At 55.8% G+C, this 17,393-nt stretch overlaps 1 protein-coding gene across 1 annotated transcript in view; it reads right to left on the reverse strand.

The window, feature by feature from the left end:
* Positions 1-15,741, reverse strand: part of Kiaa1671 (KIAA1671 ortholog) — a 146,555-nt gene extending 130,814 nt beyond the window's left edge. Inside the window, 1 exon segment of the mRNA XM_052755008.1 lies at positions 15,666-15,741. The gene's annotated coding sequence lies outside the window, so the exon portion shown is untranslated.
* Between the last annotated feature and the right edge of the window lie 1,652 nt (positions 15,742-17,393).

The raw sequence follows: 17,393 nt of genomic DNA on the forward strand, positions 1-17,393 counted from the left end.
GAACAGGGCGGAAGGACTGGCCACAACCTTTAGTTGCCTGCTGCGTGAGCCCGGGAAAACTCACTCTCCCTGGGCGGCCATCTCTTCCGGTGATAGCAGGGATGCTGGGCCTCCCACCAGAGGGTTGAGAATGAAAACACTGGGACAGGGCCGGGGTGCAGCTCAGGGTAGAGAGCTAGCCTCACCTGGATGACACCCCGAGTTCCAATCCCAGCCATGAGCACAGGGCTGGGGTGCAGCTCAGGGTAGAGAGCTAGCCTCGCCTGGATGACAGACACCCCGAGTTCCAATCCCAGCCATGAGTAATCAGGGAACAGTGGTTCAGGGCTGCGGTCCCCGCACTCAGGAGATGGGGCAAGAGGATCAGGTCAGGGTCATCCTCAGCTATAAACAAGTTGAAGGCCTAGCCTGGGCTACGTGAGGCCCTGTCTCCTAAGTAACAAACACGCAAGTGAAGTGAGTGAGCATGTGTCTTGGGGTGAGAGTGAGGGTGTGTGTGTGTGGGGGGGGTCTATGTATGTGGAGGGCAAAGGGCAACCTCCATGTTGTCTGCTGGGTTGGCTCATCGATTTCTCACTTTGAGTTTTGAGGCAGGGTCTCTCCGTGGGACCCGGGACTCACCAATTAGATGAGGCTGGCCAGTCAGCAAGCTCCAGGGATCCACGTTCCACGTCCCCATCGCTGGGATTACAAGCGCACACCACTGTGTCCTGCAGTCGGCTTCTCCTTCTTGTCTGGTAAGCACTTTCTGAACTGTTCTTAACGAGGTCAGGTGACCACTACCCATGACTGCCGTCCTTACCAGCAAAGAAGCTGTACACACAGCTAGGAACCAAGAAAGCCAGCCAGCATCCCAGCAGCCCTCCGGCAAGGCGCACTTTCTCCTCCGAGTCCTGCCCTCTCCCTCCAGGCCCTAAACAGCAGCTCTGTTGTGAGCTCCCGGCAGCAACCAGCAGAGCTGGCCCACATAGGTGCCCAAGGAGTACTTGATAGACCTCAGAGAGGTCAAGGAGCTCACACCAAGGTCACGCAGCAGGAAGCAGCGGTGAGTAGAATCAGTAATTAGACCGGTGACCCACAGTGAGGACACAGAAGCCCTTTCTGTGATCTCTCTTCCAGCTGCCTGACCTATGTCCCGAGGCTCAGTGCCCAAGCTTGGCAGGGACATGTCCCAGCTCAGGGATCCTACAGATAAAAGTTCCTTCCACCCTTCTAAGGTTCTGCCGTTAGGGCAGGGGATGCCCTGGAGGTGGGTCACCCCAACACCCACAGGACACGTGCCAGCCACCAGCATGGCCACTCTGAACCCTCTCCCTGCCGGGACTCCTCTCTCTCATACCTTCAGAACCCCGTGTCTACGTTGGTGGAAGGCACCCCGCCCCAGCGGGCCATCAGAACAGAGAGTGCCAGGCCTCCTCAGGCATAAACCTCACAGTGACAGCAGCACCCGGGGACTGGCCGGTGCTGTTTGCTTTCCCGTGTTTGTGTTTTCAAAGTCACCTTCCGCTTGGATGCCACGGCTGGCTGTTTTCACTGCGGGTCATGCGTAACACAAGGACTAGTTCAGATACAACCCGGTGGGGCGACCGAGTCTCGGGTAGATCACAACACAGGAACCACAGATGGGTGGGTGCGTGTGGCAGAGCTGGGGCCGCTGCACGAATCCATCCACTCACTTGCCCCAGCACGGACAGACCCCTACTCACGAAGCTCCTCGGCTCACTCAGATCTTGGTGCTACAGGAACTTGAGGAATTTCCTTCCTTCATATAGATATTCGGACCCAGGCGCTCATCTCAGCACCTCTGGTGGTTTGTTTTGAGACCAACAATGCTGCATGCAAATGGTCTGTAGTCCAGGCGGACCTCAAACACACGCTGGAGCCTCAGTCTCCCAAAGATGGGATTATAGGAGTCGGCCACCAAGCCTAGCTTGGAGCCCTCTTATTTGTGCCAAGGTCTCCCCAGGGCATGCACTGGGGGGGTAGGGGTGCGGGGGTGTCCTCTGAGCTGGCAGTGTGAAGGACCACACCCTCAACTCTCAGGAAGCTCTTCCCAAGTGAATGGGGAGAGTCTCCACACTCCCAGAACGCCCCAGAAGAACTGGCATGGGGCTCCTCCCTAATGGGACACAGCCATGGGTGCCCTGGGTCAGTGAGAAGCGGATGGGGCACAGCCATTTGTGCCCCGGGTCAGTGAGAAGCGGATGGGGCACAGCCATGGGTGTCCTGGGTCAGTGAGAAGCGGATGGGGCACAGCCATGGGTGCCCTGGGTCAGTGAGAAGCGGATGGGGCACAGCCATGGGTGCCCTGGGTCAGTGAGAAGCAGATGGGGCACAGCCATGGGTGCCCCGGGTCAGTGAGAAGTAGATGGGGCACAGCCATGTGTGCCCCAGGTCAGTGAGAAGCAGATGGGGCACAGCCATGAGTGCCCCGGGTCAGTGAGAAGCTGATGCTGTGGCTTCTCTCCCAACCCTGCACATGCTAGACAAGTGCCCGACCCTGAGCTATGACACCAAGCCCTTTGCCCTTTTCATTTTGGGCCAAAGTCTCACTAAGTTGCCCAGGCTGACCTGGCTTGAGTTGGCTCTGTGGTACAGGCAGCCTAGGACTTGGGATCTTCCTGCCTCAGTCTCCTGAGTAGCTGAGATGATGGGCCTTGAACCAGCACACCCAGCCACTGGGGTACTTTCCTAGATCTTGGAAAATCCTCAAATGGTTCACATCCCAGAGTGGGGAAGACAAAATACTTCCAGAAAACACACCACACTATAAAGAAGCCACAGTCAGCACCTCCCATCAAAGAGATACGGCAGCTGGCAATGTAATTCCAAACCCTCAAAAATCAGTGCCTGCCACATCCTTACATCTACCTCCTATCAAGGCCCCCCAAATATCGGGGCTGGCAAGGGCAGAAAACATGCATCCCTGTACTATGGGCAGGAAGATAAAACGGCACAGTCATTTGGGGAAAGCACTATGGATATTTCCCAGGTTGCTTGTCTGGAAAAAGGGGCCAATGATGCCGTAGCTGGTTAGGTCATGCGGAAGTTCACATTGTTCTAAACAGCAATTTCACAAGCTTCCATCTCAACTGTGGCTGGATCCCCACACTCCAGGAGCCATGAGTGCAGCCAAAGCTGCACACAGTGGCAAATTCATTGCTTTAAAGAAGCTGCAAAGACACCAGGGGGGATATAGATGCCTACTCTGTTCCCCAACGTGCTTCTTTCATTCATGAGAAAAAAGACATGAACACCCTGCTTGCACACCCCCAAGTCTAACAACTGTTCAGCTCTATGACAAAATAGCTCACTTATGGGCAGCCTATTATAGTTTGCAAGATGGGGACTAAGTGACAGGACACAGGGGGTAAGGGGACTGTCATGGCAATGTGTGTTAAATGACAGATTTCCAAGTGTGCCAGATAAAATTGAACTAGCTCACTGAACACGTGTGACTGTGTATGCATACTCATGTACTTGGAAGTCAGAGGAGGACATCAGGATCCCTGCTTTCTGCCTAATCCCTCAAGGCAGGGTCTCCTACTGAGCCTGGAGCTAGGCTGGTGGCCTGGAAACTCCACCAATCCTCCTGTCTCCACCCACCCAAGCACTGAGATTACAGGTGTGCATACAGCCGTGCCCAGCTTCTGATGTGGAGATTTGAACTCAGACCTTCACAGTGACATAGCAACTGCTCTTACCCATTGAGCCATCTCCCAGCCCTGAACATCTTTTAAAAATTTTTTTATTTTTTTGTTTCGTTTTGTTTTGTTTGAGACAGGGTTTCTCTGTGTAGCTTTGGAGCCTGTCCTGGAACTCACTCTGTAGACCAGGCTGGCCTCGAACTCACAGAGATCTGCCTGCCTCTGCCTCCTGAGTGCTGAGATTAAAGGTGTGCGCCACCACCGGCCAGTGAAAATGTTTTTATTAAAATTTTGAAAAACAGATCATGGAGCTGTGGCTGTAGTTCAAGGGCACCGTGCTTGCCGAGAATTCTGGAGACTGTGAGTCTGACTCCCAGCACAGCAATATATAACAATTAAATACATATGGAAATGAAATCGGGTGTGTGTGTAACACCATCTGTGATCCCTGCCCATGGGAAGTCGGGTAAGAAGATCAGCAGTTCAAGGCCATCCTCAGGGACGTAGCAAGTTCAAGGCCAGCTCAGTCTGTGTGACCCTGCCTCAAAGAACTACAACAAAATGGTGTATATACCAAAGGAAGAGAACTAAAGCATCAAAAAGGCATGAAACACGGAAAAATATCACAAAGTGGATGAACCTTGAAAACATGATACTAAAGGAAGTTCACAAAAGACCACGCAGTATATGACCAGACTTAGAGAACATGTCCAAAACAGACAAGTCCATGCAGACGAAAGTAGACCAGAGTTGGGGAAGTGGGGGGCGGGGGGGGGGGGGGGGCGGGGGGCGGTGAGAAGCCACTGCTACAGGGGTGGACCTTTATTCTGGGGTGACCAAACTGTCCTAAAGTTGATCCAGATGACAGCCGTGCCTGTCCACGAAGATAACAAGAGCCACTGCCACACAAGACATGAGCTTCAGAAACCATGGTCCAAGATGAACCTGAACCAGTAGGAGAGACAGAGAAGAGTCTGGGAGACACTAAATTCGGGCATTAACTTTACATGGGTTCACATCTCAGCGCTGGAGCAGGAGGATTTCAAGTTCAAGGCCAGCCTGGTTTACGCTGTGAGACCCTGCCCTGAAAAGAGCTGGAGACGGGACTCGGTTGTGAGAAACTCTGAGTTCAATATCCAGCATGGTAGCTCAGGCCTCTCCTGTTGGCACTTGGGAGTTCAAGGTTATCCTCAGCTACACAGCAAGTTCAAGGCCAGCCTGGGCTACATGAACTTAACAGTGAGCTCAGTCCCTTCATCTGAAAAATGGGAACAAGAACAGGTCTCACCTTGGGTGTCCCTGTGGGATCTCAGAGGTGAGAGGCAGTGTTTACTGTTACCTGGGAGATGGTCCTCTATGCTCGAAGGGATTCCCTTGACTGTGGGAACTGATGAAGACCCATCTTAACTGTGAGCAGGGCCAGTGCCTGGGCAGGAATCCCGGGCCGGATACACTGGAGATGGGGAGCTGAGCCCGAGCATTCTATACCCATCTCTCGGGTTTCTGCAGATGCGATGTGCCGGGCTGTCTGAGCTCCTGATGCCTCAGGACCCTGATGGACGACCACCTTTGAACTGCAAGCCAGACTACAGCCTTTCTCCCTCAAGTTATGTTAATCGGGGTGTTTGATGATCAAAAACAGGAGAGTATAAGACAGTGGCTTCGTGCCTGGCGCCTCCACGGAACCATACAGAGGTTCTGTTGCCTAGCAGGTCCCTGCTTTGCTTTTGGGGGTCCCTTACACTACCACAGGTCACAGGCTGGAGTCTGAACTTCAGATCTCAAGGGCACAGAAATCCTGCTTCCTTGTAGAGAGGCCCCAAACCAGCTTCAAGTCCCTAAAGACCAGCCAGGGCCTTGTTGAGGGCCAGCCGGGCAACAGGGCCCCCGAGAGGCAGATGAGGTACAGGGGCCCGCAGCATGAACCCCAGACCTCACCAGCAAAGGCAGCGGTGACCACTGTGGCTACCAGAGGGCATCGTCCATGTGCTGAGCATACCAAGACCCACTGGCAGGGCTGGGGAGATGCTTGCGGAGAAATGTTGCTACATAGCCGTGAGGCCGAGTTGGGATCCCAGCACCCACATAAATGCCAGCATGGCAGTGTGTGGCTTTTACTCCAGCAGTTGCTGGGAGGTCAGACAGCAGGACCCCTGGGGCTCAGTGGCCGGCTGGCCTCGTCAAAAATGGTGAGCTCCAGGTTCAGCGAGAGACCGCGATAGAGGAGGACACTCAATGTCGACCTCTGGCCTCCACATGCTCACTCTCGGGCCAGCACAGTCATGTGCACACATATACACATACCACCCCAACACACACACACACACCAAATATATATAAGTAAACGAATGAACTAATAAATAAGGCTAAGCCACCTACAGTCGGAGCGGGCCACTGGTACTGACGATGGTGACCCAGATTTATTGGAGGGAGTCAGTGAGAGGAGCAAACACTGGGCAGGGCTGGCTGAGTCAGCACCAGAGCTGGTACAGATGGGCAGGCTGGGGGAGGGGGAGGGGAGGGAGGGGCAGGTCCAACATGCCTGGCAGGACAGGAATCTGCATACTATGTGACCCAACAAGGCTGAGACCCTACCTCGGCCCCATGCCACACAGGGAGCTATGGATAGACTGGGCTATGCAATGTCCCCCCCATCCAAGGTCACAAAAGAGCAGCATCACTCCCCTGCAGAAACCCCGGCCCCCAACTCACCTCTAGGAACCTGGTTCCATCACCCGCCCTGCCCTGTGGCTCCCCACACCCTCTCCTCTCTCTGCCCTTCCAGGTCTCCATGGCATGTGCAGCCCTCTTCCCAACAGCCGAGCCGGTCTTCCGGAAGCTACTCTGCAGCCAGGGGAGGAGATAGAGGGTTCATCTTACACCGGCCACCTCCCAACGGGCCAGTAGCTAGGACTTGGATGCTGGCCAGGCCTCAGCAGGGACAGGAAGCATCCCCAGTGATGGAGATCAGGCCGGGCTTATGAAGGAGTCTAGTGTGCCGGCCAGGATGGGATGAAGACACTTGGACCAGTCCCAGTCAACACAGCCCCCACACCGTGAGCTAAAACAGCACCAACGGAGTTGTGCCTGGGAGAGGTGCTGCGGTCCCCACCCTACCCTCACTCCATCTACTAGTTATAGTTTACAGAATTCTAGAAGGAGCTGGTCTGCTCAAAATAAGGGAAAGTATGCAGCCATATAAAATGACAACCCATAAGGATGGAGGGTGTCGGATGCTGGAGAGATGGCTCAGCAGCTAAGGGAATACACAGACTGCTCTTCCAGAGGACCCAGGTTCGATTTCTAACACCCGCATGGCAGCTCACAACTTCTATGACTCCAGTTCCAGGGGATCCGACATCATCACACAGACATACGCGCAAGCAAATCGTCACTGCACATAAAATAAAAATAATAACTCGTTAAAAAAATGACAGAACAGAGGGCATTAACACACTGGATTCTTGGGACCTTATCTTACAGAAAAGCTGAGGCTCAAAGAGGTGATGTGACTTGCCCAAAGTCACACAGCTAGGAGGTCCAGAGAATGTCCACATTCTGTAGCACGGACACCTCTCAGTGAATACGCATGCTATCGTACCGCATCTTTGGAACATGTGGTTACGGGCCTTCGCTCCTTTCTCTCAACCTGTTTCTGGACGCTGCTCGCCCAGGTAAGGGATGGCTGCACTTCAGAGCAGAAGAGCCTAGAGAGACCGATCGTGCACACTGGTACACTGGAAGGCACCCTCGTGGCACCCTCAGATGGAGGGACAGAGGCGGTAAGAAAGCAAGGTGGAAAGGCCCTCAGGGGGTCACAGAGCCATACAGTGAAGGAGCCCCTGTGCACACAGGAGGAGCTTTACCCATCACCACCCAGGGTAACAGAACCACAGCAGGTATCCATTCTCCACAAACCCTAACTGTGCACACCCATGACCCCAGGCTGTGTGGCTCCAAATCGGGTGGGGTCATCCCTGGAAGAGCCGCCTCCCAGGGGTGACTCAGGCCTCGGGCTGGGAACTGAACAGCACACTCAGCAAGCCTTGCCGATGCCCGATGCCCGGCTGACCCCCACCAAAGCTGGGGGAAGACGGCTCACACCTGCCGGCTGGGTCAGCCAGCATTCTGGGCATTCCGAAAATTCTTCCGGCTTTTGGCCGCCTCCCTCCCATCCACTCACCCACCCACTTCTGAGTGAACTAAGGGAAGGCAAAGACAGATGGGCCGTGGAGGAGAGCGGGGCTCACAAGGCACCGTCACTCACTCTGAAGTTTAATCTGAGAATATCCAAGCCGTCTCACCCCTCCAGGAGGGAAGGTGTCGCCTGTCACCTGCACAGTCTAACCGAGGCCTAATGGTACTAAGGAAGCAGTCTGGGCTCCAGGCTCACTGGGGGACAGGACCCAGGCTGGACTCTGGATGCCCCCATCACAGCCCTGAGAAGCAGCTCTCCGCCTCCATGTCTCTCTCCTCCGTGGTGGTGGCAGAGGCCTAGCCCGGGGCCTGAGTACCCAGCAGGTACTCAATAAATAACAAATATGAAAAGGGCCCACTCTCCCTGGAGAAGGCAGAGAGCCCTGGGTGGGGACGTGGGACCTCCCTGGAAAGATGAGTTCGCATGCCTACGCACTACGCTGCAGTGAGCAGACGTCTCTCCTGTAGCTGAGCCTCGATGAGCCCATCCAGGAAAAGGTTAACAATGCCAACTGCCTGAGTCACTCTGAGGATGACAAGAAGATGCGGAACACAACACCTCCCAGGCAAGGGACTTGGCACACAGGGCACATCCTGGGCACAGTGTGCTCCTCCAGGCCCGGCCTTTTAAAGGGCTGGCTTAGATGCTTCCTGGAGGTGTAGCGGGAGAGACTCACTCGAATCTACTTCTGCTTACACCAGACAGGGGAAGGGCTGGCCAAGGCAAGTGCGGGGAAGCCCGAGCTGGGAACTTTCTAATATACTTTAATCCTCGCCGGCACCAGCCTAGGCCCTCCCAGGTGCCACGCATGGTCCCTGACACACTAACAATCAGCTGTGCCCGGCCTGAAGTGAAAGGAGATGAACCTGGGCGTTGTCCCAAGCCAAAGGTCCCTGGGAGTTCCCTCCCCGGTCCCTTTCCAGACCGCCCAGTGTCCTGAATGGTCTCAGAGGGCAGGGCCTGCCAAGGCCTGGGCTTCATGTCCCAACAAGCCAGGCTATGTAGTTCACAGGGTGACCCTGGGGTACCCAGTGCCACTGGCCTCTCCTGCTGGGATGTCCTTCACACCCACTCTTCGGACAGACAGATCAGTCCTCAGGAGGGCCTTTAGCCACAGGAGGGACAAAATAAACAACAAAGTAAACAAACAAAAGCCAACAGACTGGGCAGTGTGAGGCTGTAACCCTGACTTGGGACCTCTAGAAGTATTTCGGCAACAGGAGCCTGTCTCCCGGCCTGCCACCCCTGGCCGGATGCTCTGGGCAGGGCCTCCGGTGCCCCTGGGAGTCTGGCCACCTTCACCTGTGTAACGAAAGCGACACAGACCCTGTGGGCATCGCATCAGTTACCGCACCCGAGCCACGGCACAGAGGCGGCAGCAACCCCACGCACAGTGTACCCCAGGCTGGCCTCAAGTTCCTCGACAACCCTTCTGCCTTGGCCTCTTGTGTGCTGGGATTACGGGCGTAGGGCCACCACGCCTCAATCTGGGTTAATTATTAATTATTTTATTGCTGCCGCTGTCCCTGTTTCTGCAGCTCATGCAAACAAGGGAGATTTAAAGTTATAGCTCGATATCAGTTACACACATTAAAGGAATAAACTCCAGGCCGACCTCAGTGCTCACTGCACATACACACACACAAAAAAGGCCTTATGTCATTATTACGTAAGTCACATGGTCCTACAAGACCATCACGAGGGAAATCTTTGGTTATTTGTCTTTAAAATTCTTTTTATTATTAGATGATTGATTGATTGATTGATGGGGCCACAGCACACAGGTGGAGGTCAGAGGACAACTTGTAGGAGTCGGTTGTCTCCGTCCACCGTGTGGGCTACAGGGACTAAACTCAAGAGCCCTTCCTTACCCACTGAGCCACCTCCAGAGCCTGGGCTTCACTGCTCAGTTGTGTTTTGTCCTTCAGCCAACGAGCTGAGGCTCAGAGAGGCTGATGTACTTGTCTGAAGTCACACAGCACTGTGCGGAGCCAGGCAGCCAGTTCAGCCCAGCCTGCCTGGCTGCCAGGAGGCAGCAGGGGAGACCAGAGGTGGAGGCAGGAGCTGGAGTCAGGCTGGCGAGGACCCACAGAGAGTGAAGCCAGCTGCCTAGGGTCACAGAGCGAGCCCATGATAGATGCATCCTCCCAGCTCTGCCAGGACGCTCACCCAGACTCTCAGCACATCCCCCATGACTCACGGCCAATGGGGTCCCCAGACACCTGCATGCTCCCTGGATAGGACAACATGGCGACGTCTCATTGCAATTCCCTGACAGATCAGGACTGTTGCCCCAGGAGGCTGAGTGGTTGGTAATGAGGCTTTGTCCCTCCTAAGATGTCCGACAATGGCTACAGAAAAATCTCGCAACCCACAAACAGGCAGCTGGCCAGCTGCAGCAGGGCCAGGAGCCCGGGCCACATCTCTCACTTCACTTCTGTCCTCAAGGTGCTGATGGCTTCGTGGAAGGCAAGCAACCTCTCTGGGCCTCCCCAGACTAAGAGTACCACAGCCAACAATAACCACCCTGCTTGGCCGGCTGTCACAGCCTGTAATTCCAGATACCTGGGGTGGGGGTGGGGTGGGGGCAGAGACACCAGAATGATGAGTTCAAGGGCAGCCTGGGAGTCATTTAGTGAGGCCCTGTCGCAAAATAACTTTTTAAGTAAAAGACTGGAGATGCAGCGTCATGGTGGAGGGTTTGTCTACCATGGACCCTACGGTCCATCTCCAGCACTGCCAGGCAAAACCAAAAACAAAACTACTCCAAGCCAGCGCTCAGGCAAAGTCCTTGAAGGTGCTCTCTGTCAACACAACGATGCTCACAGACCTCCTGAGCCAGGCTCTGCCTGGCTACCGTTCCACAGGTGGGGAAACAGATGTCCAGAGAGGTTCAGTGGCCAGCCCAAAGCCACACGGACACCAAGTGGCAGAGCTGGGATTTGAACCTGGGCAGTCTCTCCAAACCCCCTTCCTGTGCTAACCCCGAAGACCCTCACGGCCACCTGCTTCCTGCCAAGCACACCACAGGTCTTTACTGAAACGGACACAGGTCCCTCGTCCCTCCGCAAACTGAGGCTGAGAGACAGGCAGGCTACTCAAGGATGCGATCCCAGCATTTGGGAGGCTGAGGCAAGAGGGTTAGGGGTTCAGGACCAGCCTTGACTACTTAGAGAAACCATCTCAGAAGGTAAATAACCAAACGGGCCATAACTGGGGCCACCAGCTCACAGCAGCAGAGCCAGAGCCAGAGAGCCACAGTCCTGCTTTCCAGACAAGGAATCTGAGGCTGTTTCTGGGTTATAATTCCTGTCCCGCCTTCCCCACAGCCCCCGTTCTGAGTCCACTGGTCCCACACAGATCATGGGCTGATTCCTACCCTCTCTGCAGCCCCTCTGCTCCAGGAAGGCCCCCTCCCGCCCCTCAGAAGCGTGACTGCAGGGGGATGCACTGCTGTCTCTCAGCAAAGACCTGCTCAGCCTCCTCGAGGGAGCACAACGGGTCCACTGATTTGGAGGGGGGAGTTCCTGTGACTTGTGGTGACTAACGGAATAAGGACAGAGGTAAGGCCATCTCACCTCCTCCTGAGGTCCTGCACACCTGCAGTCTACCCCCTGCAATCTGCAGTCCACCCCCTGCACACCTGCAGTCCACCCCCTGCATACCTGCAGTCCACCCCCTGCACATCTGCAGTCCACCCCCTGCATACCTGCAGTCCACCCCCTGCACACCTGCAGTCCACCCCCTGCATACCTGCAGTCCACCCCCTGCACATCTGCAGTCCACCCCTGCACATCTGCTGCCCCACCCCATGCACACCTGCAGTCCACCCCCCCGGAAGAACACACCCCACTGGCTACTGCTGTCAACCAGGGGATCTAGCTGTCTGAAGATAAATCAACCAAGGCACTCACTGACCCGAGTGCAAAACAGGCCTGTGTTTAGAAGTCACTGTGATTTGGAAGATGTTTGTTACACGGCGCGATCACAGGAAAAGTGAACCGATACAGGAGCCACACACTTCCAGAAAGACTAGAGTGTTCACGGGCAGATGTCTTCCAAGATACAGTCTCAGGCAGGCTGGACTCAAACCCACGGGCTATCAAACTCCACACAACCTGCAGAGGCTCTGGGCTCCCTATGGTGGGCCGCAGGCCACAGCGTGGGGCCACCGACCAGGCAAAGCCACCAGCTCCACCTCTGTGACTACAGACCACTCGCTCCCACAGGTGTGTTCAGGGGACCTGGGCAGGCGGGACCACCACTCCAAGCTCTCTTCAGCCCATATTTCCTTCCACCTCCTGGGGGCACCAACAGGAGGAGCCGCAGAGTGAACACCAAACATCCAGTAGTAACTCTGCATCCAACAGCAGGAGCCGGTAACCAGCACACTCCCAAGCACATGTTCCCAAACGGGAAATCGCCAGATGTGTTTTTAATTTCTAGGTGAGGTTCTTTTACATTGTTGCTGGGTTTTTTTTTTTATCAGTTTTCCCCCCCAGCTATTTACCGAGCACCTTCTCCATCAATTAGGACCAACACACACCTGCCAAACCCTTCCCAGTCCTCACAGGTAAGTCCCATCATTTGCCTCATTTATAAAGGAGGAAATGGGCTCAGAGGGGTTAAGACACCCAACTGCGGTCACACAGCAGAGAGAGCAGCAAAGCCAGGACTTAATCCTACTCCTCTGGATCCAGAGCAGATGTGAAAGCAGGTTTCATGACCAGCAAGGTGTGACAGAGGCCTAAGGGGAATTAGAGTCTGTGTGTACATAAAGCCTTGGGAGGACCACGAGGGCTCTCTGAAACGTCCCCCGGGGCATCTGTGGCTGACTCACTTTCACCTGATGCAGGATTTTCACCATGCACGCGGCATCCTAAGCTCGGACGCACATTCACCGCGGTTGACTCGGGTGGAAACAGTCCACGACCACAATCTGGAAACGTTTCTATTCCCAGTGGAGACCCAGCTGTAAACATTTCAAAGGTCGCCTAACTGCGCGATTACCAAGAAGGGCAATGATAACTCAGGCCCCAAAGTCAAGTCCCTGTAACTGCTTCCTGATTTGGGTCATGTGACCTTTCTCCCACACAGCTTAGAGGATTCCTGGGGACAGGCAGAACTTCCGAGTTCTCAAGCCCAGGGACTCTCTTCCCCATGAGAGACTCCGCAAAATACTCATCTCGTGGGAGAAAAATGACCCGTGTGTCCAGCGCTCCACCCAAACAGTGACCCCTTACCCAGGCCAGCAGCCAGGGTGTGGACAGTGGGCAGCCACACCTAGCCACACGGGGACACACGGAACTGGGAGGAGCGTGGCGTCAGGCAGCCAGTTCTACGATCAGAACTCAGCTCCTCCACCCCCAGCTGTCTATCAGTCAAAGCGTCCATTTCACGAACTGCTCGTGGGTGGGGGTGAGGGTGGGGGGGTCTCCAAAGCCAGCACGGCCTGAGACCGACCGTCATGAAGAACAGACAGAGAACATAAGGACTCCACCCAGGTCCTGACATACACCGGTACCTCGGTACCTCTGGCTCTTTCTATATTCTCGTCCCTCCATGTTGCCCGGCTGGTCTCTCTCCCACCATCTCCCAAGAGTCCGTCCCCCTTGGTTGACCTCCGGTCCCTCTCGGCAATTTTACCTCACTGTCTCCAAACATCCATCCAAGGTTCTGAGAGAAGTGGCAGCTCTGAATCCACCCTCCCGCAATCTGAAGTGGGTGGGGGCAGGAGTGTGCACCTCCAGGCAGGGATCTGGCCCCCTCGGTGCCAAGCCTTCCAATGCAGAGCTGGGGTCTAAAGGTCTTTTATTCATTCAACACGCCCTACACTCTGGGCAGGACCAGGAGTTAGGCCTCACCCACCCTTGCCTCTGTCCTACGTCCTACACAGCCTTCAAGGCTCAGCCCAAATGTCACCTTTGACCACATCACACACACACACACACACACACACACACACACACCCTCGGGCATGCACAGGCACAGGCACATACATACATGAGCCAGGTTCGGCAAGGCACCATCCACCTGGAACATGTCTGATGACAGGCTATCATGACAATCCTCCTAGGCTCACACCTGAGCTCACACAATCAGAACCATCCCAGACACTCCCCACGCCCTGCCTTATCCCCACCCCCATGAAGGAGCGAAGGGACCATTATATACATGAAGAACCGCTGCCTTCTCAAGGCACCACAGGCGTGAGATGACCCAGTGGGGAAAGGGACGTGCCACCAAGCCAGAGGAGTTGAGTTCGATTCCTTGGCACCCTTCTCTGCCCCAGACCCTGATCCCCCTCTTGTCCCAGGTCATTGCCCCCTCCTCCGCTCTCCCCACGCTGTCTTCCCAGACAGACCAAGGATTCACCCCTTCAGGATGTGACTTCGAACCCAGTCCTTGTGACTGGGTGTCTCGAACCATTTGCTCAGTGAATGAATGACAATTAGTTCAGACGAACGGATGTAGGCAACATCCGGAGCTCATTCTGTGTGTTGGTACAACGTGGTGAGGCTAAGAGGGGTCACGTGACCAGGGATGGACCACTGGCCCCTGCACTCCCCAACCCCCAATCCCCTCACACACACACACACACACACACACACACACACACACACACACACACACACACACACCCGCTCAGGTGAGCATAAGTACTAACAGCCACCAGGAGTCCCTGGTAGGGGGAGGGTTGTCTAGCTCAGAGTCTGGGGTGAGGGCTGCACCCCCAACATCACAAATCCACAAAGACGCGGGGCAGGCTGACTGTGGCCAGGGAGTCATCCCTGAGGGGCAGATTCCGAACTGCTCTGGGCCGGTGCACACTGACTCCCTAGGACTCGCATGGACCCCGGTGGCCGCGCGCGCACGCACACACACACACACACACACACACACACACACACAGCGGGGGAGGTGCGTGCGTCCAGGCTCTGCACTTCTCAGGCCTAAGCGCACTCCTGCTAAGTCCTAAAACCTTTAAAGGGACTCCTCCCCGCCCCGGGACCCACCAAAACGGGGTGTCTGCGGAGCCTCCATCCTTTGAAAGGGACTCCCCGGAACCCACCCGGACACGGGTGTCTGCAGAGGCCAGCCTGGCCGCACGCCCGCCCCGCGGGGTAGCAGGGAGAAAGTTGGCCGCCCGCAGCCTCCAGACCTAAGTCCCGGTTACTGATTAACCAAGCCCCAGCGCTTCTCTGCGCGCGCGGCCTGGAACCGCGACTCGCCTCGGTGGAAGAAAAAAGTCCAAGTTACACCCATCTTTGTCACCGCGGACCGGGGCAGTGCGCGCGCCAGCCCGGGAGGGCGCGACCCCGGGGACCAGGGCTCAGGCCCAGCGCCAGTCGCCAGGGCCTCCAGGGGCAGCTCGCTCTCTGCAACAGGCGCCGCGCGTCCCTCCCTCCGAAAGCAAAAGGCCACGGCTTCCCGGCCCGAGAGGAAGGGCAGCAGCCCTGGCCTGCACGGTGCCCCGGTACGGAGCGATTCCGAGCCACGCGCGCGCGCCGCGGACGCGCGTGGGGGCTGGGGAGAGAGCGGAGCCAGCTCTAAGGCGTCCTCCGCCGTCATTCCCCGGCCGCAGATGCAACGGGATCTCCTCCCCCCGCGCCCCCCCCAAAAAAAAAGTCCGCAGCGGGACTCCGCACGCGGCGCCTCCCCGCTCCCCGGCTTCGCCCTCCGCCAACTTTGCCAACTTTCCACGCGGCCCCGCGGGCAGGAGTGGGCGTCCCCGCCCGCCCGCGCGCACCCCCCCGCGCGTCCCCGCCCGCGCGCGCGCGCGCACCCTGCGCCCGCCCGCGCGCCCTCCGCGCACCTACCGCAAGGGGCCCGCCGCGCCGCACCTGCCCGGCCCGCACCTGCCGCGGCGCGCGCAGCCTGGCCACTGGGGGCGGGGCTCGGGCGGGAAGCGCCCCGTCGCCGTGGCAACCGCGCCCGGCGGCGCCTGCGCGGAGCAGCGAGGGGCGGAGCGAGGGCGCCCCCCCTCCCTCCCCCCCCCCCCCCGGAGCCGCGAGCCTGTACGAGGCGCGCCCCCTGCTGGACAGACGCGGCATTGCGCCAGGGTCCCGGGTTCCCTGGAGAACCTACTGTGCGCCACCACGTGGAGCCCTACTGGCTGTCCTGGGGGGGGTGGCAGAGCACGGCCCACCAGAGAGGTCTTGCTAGTGAGGCTTCCTTGGTCGGCTGCCTTGTTCATTTCATTAATCGTATCTACCCGTTTGCTTTTTTCTTTCTCTTAAAACAAACAAACAAACAAACAGATTTATTATTCATTATGTGTGTACGCTCATGTAAGTGCAGGTGCCGGCAGAGGCCAGAGAGGGCGACAGATCCCCGGGAACTGGAGTTGCTCATGGAAGGGTGTTGGCAACTGAACTCTAGTTTTCTGCAAGCCAGAGCTCTCTCTTTCTCTGTCTCTGTCTCTGTTTCTCTCTGTCTCTCTCCCTCCCTCCCTCCCTTCCTCTCCTTTTTCAGGGTATCCCTATGTTGCTCAGGTCTGAGCTCCTGGGTCCCATCCATTCTCTCTCCTCAGTTCCCTTCCTTCCCCCAAGGAGCAGGGACTCCCCCCTCCCCCCCAGCCAGCCAACACTGCCTTTTCTAAGTACCTTTTGTATGCTGGGCTCTGGAGACTCAGCTCTAAGGCGGCTGGCAGGATCCAGGTTCTCATGGGGCTTCATCAGCATTAGGGAGAAACATTGCATGAGAAAATTGAATCTTATTTATGAAATGTGCTCCCAGGGGAAACAGCCCAACCTGAGTAATGGGACGTGGTTTATGCCTTTATTGTAAGCCAGCCCAACCTCAAGAAAGGAGAGACAGGGACCCAAGCAGCAGTGTGGCTTCAGGAGAGCGGTCTGCTGCTCTCCCCTTCTCTTTGCCTCAAATTGTTGATGGGGTGTGTGAGTGCGTGTGTGTGTGTGTGTGTGTGTGTGTGTGTGTGTACAGCTCACCCAATCCTATGAGTTTCACCCTTTTGAAGTAAGGACTGACACCTTCTATGATACTCAGGATCCACCTGAGGCTCCCCAGGGGCCTGTCCATAGGGACAGAGCCCAGCAGTGGTGTGGATCATCTGGATGCCATGGGCACAGTTATCAACTGGACCCATCTCAGTGAGTGTCAAATATGACTGCCACCCCCAGGGGGAGTTCTTTGAGGCAGTTTGAATGGTTGGTTTGCAAGATGAAATTCCACCTAAAAGCAGGCCTTTTATAGAGTTTATATGTTATTATAAAAAAAATAGTTTGTGTGCTGGGTGTGGTGGTGCACACCTTTAATCTCAGCACTCAGGAGGCAGAGGCAGGTGGATCCCTGAGTTCGAGCTAGCCTAGTCTACAGAACAAGTTCCAGGATAGCCAGTACTACACAAAGAAACTCTGTCTTGGAAAACCAAAAAGGATAAATGGATAGGATAAGGTAAAAAGGTAGATTATTGAATCTACTTTTATAAAGGTACTACTTGTTTTAAATATTTTACATTGGATTTTTCTGTATTGTATACAAATTTTGTATTGGACTCATCAAAATAAGATAAACAATGAAATTTT

Source organism: Peromyscus californicus, unplaced genomic scaffold (assembly GCF_007827085.1).
Source record: "Peromyscus californicus insignis strain IS unplaced genomic scaffold, ASM782708v3 Scaffold_2__1_contigs__length_46816999, whole genome shotgun sequence".
NCBI classification, from domain to species: domain Eukaryota; kingdom Metazoa; phylum Chordata; class Mammalia; order Rodentia; family Cricetidae; genus Peromyscus; species Peromyscus californicus.